The sequence below is a fragment of the Rhinopithecus bieti genome, unplaced genomic scaffold (genome assembly GCF_001698545.2).
Source record: "Rhinopithecus bieti isolate Rb0 unplaced genomic scaffold, ASM169854v2 scaffold_72, whole genome shotgun sequence".
Taxonomy (NCBI): domain Eukaryota; kingdom Metazoa; phylum Chordata; class Mammalia; order Primates; family Cercopithecidae; genus Rhinopithecus; species Rhinopithecus bieti.
Genome location: NW_016803042.1, coordinates 44,670 through 51,335, shown reverse-complemented (window position 1 = coordinate 51,335; position 6,666 = coordinate 44,670). Strand labels below are relative to the sequence as shown.

The 6,666-nt window shown below is 38.0% G+C and overlaps 1 pseudogene across 1 annotated transcript; it reads left to right on the top strand.

Annotated features, from left to right (window-relative positions):
- Positions 1–467: 467 nt before the first annotated feature.
- LOC108538057 (transmembrane protein 14B pseudogene) lies at positions 468–1,320 on the top strand (annotated as a pseudogene). The gene has a single exon (XR_001887998.1). The product of XR_001887998.1 is annotated as a transmembrane protein 14B pseudogene (transcript).
- Positions 1,321–6,666: the final 5,346 nt, after the last annotated feature.

Here is a 6,666-nt window from a genome sequence, read left to right as displayed (position 1 = left end):
CAAAAGGAAGAAGCGAGTGAATAAAGATGAAAACATAAATTAATAGATTAGAAATACAAAAATAGTAGAACTGATATGTCCAGGAGATTTAATACAATAATAACAAAATAAACCTATTCAAATAGGTACCTTTCCACTTAGCCTCATCAAGAGGGTGGTGGGAAGAGGGGAAAGCATAAATACATACACTTCTGGGTGAGGACAGGGATTGACCCACCAATGTAGACATCATTAATGGGGCTACAAGAAAATGGTTTTCAAAATCGATGTTAATAGATATAAAAAGCTCCTTGAAATGGATGGTTTCCCAGGAAATATGTTACCCAAATTAACTCCTAAATGGAGAAAAAAATTGAAACACTCAATAGCCAAGAAGAAAATTAGAAAGTTGTCAAGGGCGACCTGGCTACTGTGCCTCGCGGCTTGTGCACGCTTGTGGACCGCGCGGGCCTTCGGGAGATCCGTGCGGATCCTTGGAGAGTATGATTCTTGTTCTCTTTTCTGGACTGAGAAGAGAGGAATGGAGAAGAGCCCCTTCCCATTAGTGCCTTTGCATTGGTTTGGCTTTGGCTACACAGCACTGGTTGTTTCTGGTGGGATCGTTGGCTATGTAAAAACAGGCAGGGTGCCGTCCCTGGCTGCAGGGCTGCTCTTCGGCAGCCTAGCTGGCTTGGGTTCTTACCGATGTCTCAGGATCCAAGGAACGTTTGGCTTTTCCTAGCTGCTACATCTGTTACTTTTGTTGGTGTTATGGGATTGAGATCCTACTACTATGGAAAAGTCATGTCTGTAGGTTTAATTGCAGGTGCCAGTTTGCTGATGGCCGCCAAAGTTGGAGTTCGTATGTTGATGACATCTGATTAGCAGAAGTCATGTTCCAGCTTGGACTCATGAAGGATTAAAAATCTGCATCTTCCACTGTTTTCAATGTATTAACAGAAATAAGTGCAGTATTTTTGCATCTGACATTTTACCTAAAAAAAAAAAAAGACACCAACCTTGGCGGAGGGGTGGAAAATCAGTTGTTACCATTATAACCCTACAGAGGTTATAATGAGGATGTAACATGAGCTTATGGAGACCCTCATAGAGATCGATTCTTGTGTATCGATGTTATCTCTTCTTTCTGTATCTATAGGTAAATCTCAAGAGTAAAATGTTAGGTGTTGACATTGAGAACCGTGAAACCCCATTCCGTGCTCTGAGGAACAGTGTGAAAAAGTAGAGTATCTGTTCTTTTGCTCATCTTAGACCACAGACTGATTTTGAAATTATGTTAAGTGAAATATCAGTGAAAATAAAGTTTACTATAAATAATAATAATAAAAAAGAAAGTTGTCAAGAAAACCACTACCTTCATCTGCATCTACCATTTTAAAAAACAGAGACTTTGCATGTCTCAGGGTTCTAGGAGCCATATTTCTTATCTATAACATTGATATATTTGATATATTGGGATTTGTTTTGTCTGGTCTAGATATTTTAATTGGTTTAAAACATTTATTTTTTGATTAATACCCTCTTGTCTCTGGAATACAATGTCTGGTTTGAAAATTGTTCTTTTTAATCACACAATCTAGAATCACCTTGCTGAAGGGAATGTTGTTATTCAATTACTCCATTTCCAAATTAGGAAATTATCTCTTTTATCATGGTTATCAAGCTAGTTAGTGGTAGAGCAAGCACTAGAAAAAGCTGATTACCTATTCAGAGTAGAAGACGTAGGAAAAAGTTGCTTTGCCAGGTGTTGTATGATAGGAAAGTTGCTATTATGTAGTAATTCAAAGACAGGCTCTCCCATAAATACTTTAACCTTAGTTAACAGTCTGAAGTGTTTCCAGGTTCTTATTGCTTTAAAACAGAGTAAGGAAGCAAATGTGTAAAACTGCTTTAAAAACTTTCTGAGTTAGTAAAACTATGATTTTACTATTAAATATCATATTTATTTTATATTTAATTTAAAAGCAACTTTTAAAATTAGAGCTGAGGGCAACAGATATCTCAGAATTAGAGCTGAGGGTAACATATCTCAAAAGGTTTTAAAATTAGAGCTGAGGGTAACAGATATTTCAAAAGTTGCAAAGTTGAGTGAATACACCATATTTGTAAGTGGTCCCGAAGAATTTCCATGGGCCTTATTTTTATGAAAAAATGGAATGATCAGTGCACAGCCTAGGTAAATAATAATGCTATATCCTGACATCACCGCACCATCAAAATTGCTAAGAAAAGCAAGCTGGGAGGTAACTGCTGTATTTCCAAAAGATGAAAATGTTAAAGGTGTTTCAGAGATCTGTGGAAGTTATTTATATTCATCAAAGAGGTGCATTAATGAGGTGGTTTCTTTGAATTAGTATTCTCCAAGAACTAGGTCCTTCAAGATTTAGGACACCGTGCATGAGGACTTTGACTTCTTGTCTCCTGTTTTCTCTTCTGACAAAGGCTATGTTTTAGGACTGGGCCAAAAATCTTGTGAAGGTTAACCTTTGGTTGCGCAAGTAAATCAGTATTATCCATAGATCTGGAAGAACTTTAACATTTTCTTGGAAGTTCCATTAAGCTAGGGATTTTTGCTTTTTTTTTGCTCAGTGTTCCTGTGCCCATAAGAGTGTCTATCACGTAAAGCATGTTTAAGAGACATTCATTAAATGAATAAACACATTATTTCTCTAATATTACTCACTTTTTATTTTACGTGTTTCATTTAGGTTCCTATCGTCTCATGCCTGGGTTATCACAGCAGTCTTCAATCTAGTTTCCTTGACTGCATCTTATCCCTGCCTTTTATCCTCTTTTAATCTAAAGCCACATCTAAAATGTAATGCTGATCTTGGTACTTTCTAGTCTAAAATTCTTCACGTGTTCTCGCCATCAATTGCAGAATCAAGCTAAAGGTTTTTAAGATGATGTATGAGGTCCTCCATGATCTGACCTTAATCCCCTCTCCATTTATCTGTCAGCACTCTCTTTCTCACGCTTTATGTTCTAGCAACCACAATCTAGTCTATTGTTTTCTACACGTACCAGAGGTTTCTCCCTTTACTCATTTCCTTCTGCCTATGTTTTACCTCTGCTTGGAATGTGCATCCCCCACATACCTTTAAGATTCAGAATAGGAGTATTCCCATGTAAAACATAACAATTCTGTCTCTTTTTTTACTCTCTGGCTGGGTTACTTGTCCAATTCAGGGCACCCATGGTAACTTAGGAATACTTCTATTGTAAAACTTTCCACATTGCTCTGTGATGGTCTGTCACACCCCCCAAATGATAAGCTTTTACAAGGCAAGGACAATTTCTTACCTGTTTTAATATTCCCAATGCCCTTCACAATAAATGGGAATTAGCAGGTTTCAGAAATTTATTGGTCTACTTTGTAGATGTAAGGGAAGAAAAAATCTTATGACTGGGGGTAGAAGGGGCATGCTCAAGATGGAGAGAATATGTACTCTATCCACACTGTTTTGTACAAAAGATTTTGGCCTTAATTAAAAATATTAAAGCTAAAAGAAAACAGTCCTAGTCCCTTCCCCCACCAACAACTAAAAGGAAACACTGGTTGCAGTCTGAGAGGAAGAAACGAATGCAGCTTGGTGGAGAAAATTACTCTGGTTGCAGGTAGGGAGAAGGCAGGTGATCTGATCTATGCAGAATGTCATGAAGGCAACACATCACTTTGGATACAAAATGGCCGTGTTTCACAATTTAAGTGCTCATGATGCATAAAGTGGTCATGTGAATCCCACATAGATCTCATCTATTGGACCAAAGCAAATGTCTAATGAGAGTAACAGGGGGATCTGCTCTTGACAGGGGGATCTGCTCTTAACATTTCAGACCTCCCTTTGTTTCCTCTGAGCCTTTTGGTTTACTTGAACCCTTGACAGAATATAGATACTTGTTGTTTGATAACATCTTGAATTTGTTTGATCAGTGTGGCAGTTCATGGATATTTCTGATTGCCTAATAAATATTTATTTTATCTTTTTTTTTTTTTTCTAACAGAACCCTAGTTTATACATACCCTTATAGAGTAGTGGGTGTGTAACACAGGTGTGGTCAATGAAAGAGAAAGTAATAATTTTGGATGGGGCTTCCAGAAAAGTCTTTTAAAAGAGATAGACTTGGGTGGCTTGTCTTTTTAGCTTGCTTGCTTTATTTTTTAGTTTTTAAACATTTGCCAGTCTTCCTAGTTGAATGCAGATCATCTATATTATGAGCACAAATGAAATGGACACGTGCTAAGTCTTGTGTTGCTGAAAGTTAGAAAAGCCTGGGTCACTAATTGCTTTTTGGAGCCACAGTATTATCCTTATACTTTTCATTTTGTAGAAAAAATATTATTCGTCTCCTTCAATGTATTAAAGCTATTACTATTCATGAAGCAGAATCTATCCCTAATTGATACACTGTTTTAATGTTATTAGAGAGAAACTCTAGGCAGGTGACTTTTATGTTTTTGACAACACTGTCTTTTGGTTAGGGAATGTGAGGCCAGAGGTCTCATATTGTTGGGTTAGGGCTGCAGCAATGAAAATAAAATAACTTTATGTAATAAATAACACAATACCAGGAGTACAGGAGTGAGCCTAAGATGTCTGGGGAGACAACAGAATGAGAAAGAAGTGGAGATACAGAGAAGGGCCACCTGCAGAGAAGGGTCCTAGAGCAATATGGACCATGATGGGGAGAGTAGTCAAAAGCAAAAAAAAAAAAAAAAAAAAAAAAAAAAAAAAAAAAAACACAACGAAACAACAAAAAACCCTGTAGAGGGAAAGGAAGAGGGACTTCAGAAACAGAGATGGCTAATATTACATTTTATATTGTTGATTTTTCTACACGTTTCCTTCTTTTAGCCCAATAATTTTAGTAAAATTCTCTGTTTTTCTGAGAGTAATAAAAAAGAGGGCAAACATCTATTTTGGGATAAGCTATGAGGGAGCAGAATAGGTGTGTGTGGGGGGTGCAAATTATTATGGAAGTGTGATAAAAATTTCAGATAAAGCAGGGAATCAGAGTGACAGGCATATGGGAGTAACACCATCCTTTGATAGTCCTCTAAGAAAAAGTTAGGACTCCTTAGTCCCCCAGACTTCTTGGTGTATGAAGAAGGGGCTTGTTGAGATATTAAAGGAGAAAGTCCATGACCCTACGATGTTGAAGAACTTGGGAAGTTGCAGGTGGCTAATACTTGGGTTCTATAGAAGAAAAGTGGCGTATTTTCCCTAGAGTTTTTCTGGGGTGCACTAATCTTCAGACCAGGTGCTTCCATTTAGGCAAGTCAGCACCTTGGGAAAGGATTTTCTTGTAACTTTCACAGAATGTCTCTAAAGCTGCTAAATTGGCAGTCTGTCCTGAATTATTTTTGCTTAATAACCCAAGGCATCATGTTTTGTAGGAAAGCTATTCGTTTTTACCATGAGAAACCCACTGACATTCTAGAAAATCTGAATAACACTGCTTTTGGGTATGGTCTCTGATTTGTGGTGGCCTCTGAAGTAGAAAGTCAAGAAAACCTACACATTACTTTTAAAGGAAGAGTATAACATTTAGCTTATTGTATTTGGATGTATTTGAACTCTTCACTTTTTCCCAGAAAAGAATCTTCAACTGACTGAAGAGTGTCATTACTGCTGTTATGTCTCATCTGCATTCTACATTGCATATTTCTGCATGATATTTCATTAATTGAAGCTTCATAATAATTTAGTCCTCTATAAAATATCTGAGACTACTGTAGTGAAAAGTTTTTTCTTTTTTTTTTCTTTCTTTGAGATAGAGTTTCGCTCTTGTCGTCCAGGCTGGAGTGCAGTGCTGCGATTTCAGCTCACTGCAACCTCCACCTCCTGGGTTCAAGTGATTCTCCTGCCTCGGTCTCCTGAGTAGCTGGTATTATAGGTGCCTGCCACCATGCCAGGCTAATTTTTTGTATTTTTAGTAGAGATGGGGTTTTGCCATGTTAGCCAGTCTGGTCCTGAACTCCTGACCTCAGGTGATCCACCCACCTCAGCCACCCAAAGTGCAGGGATTACAGGTGTGAGCCACTGTGCCCAGCTGGTTTGTTGTCTTTCTTTTAAATTTCTCTAATATTTACACTTTTGTCATACAGGGTCCAATGAGGAGACAGAATGCACTCTTAAGAACTTCAAGCATAAGCAATTAATGCAGAAAATTAGACCTTACAGATCATTTAGATGTAGTGGAATCCTCAGGGCTTCCACTAGATTTTTGGCTTGAGTCAATCCACCAAAGTTGTGATCCAGAGGTCATGTTGTGTGTTCTACCACTGCTGCCCTTGGCAGCCCTATGCCCTGCAATTGAATGAATAGACTATAGGAAGTGGAGCCTGCCAGTACAGTCCTCACATCTGTTAGAACTTGCTTGTAGGCCAGCACTGCCACAGAATGATATCTCCACCCATCTTTGGCTTTCCAAATTGCATGGGAACCAAATTCATTAATAGAATATAAACTGCCCTCATACTCATAGCCATGTGTGACAGGTGCCAATAGATGAGATCTAGCAAACTTCCTTTGGAGTCTCAGGAGATTTATGGTCCAAGATCTAAGGTACAATCAATCTCATTGTTTTTGAACAGGTAAAGAATTACTGTTGTGGATGGTTCTCCCTGGGGTATTTACCATTAGCACAGAATTCAGTGCAAAA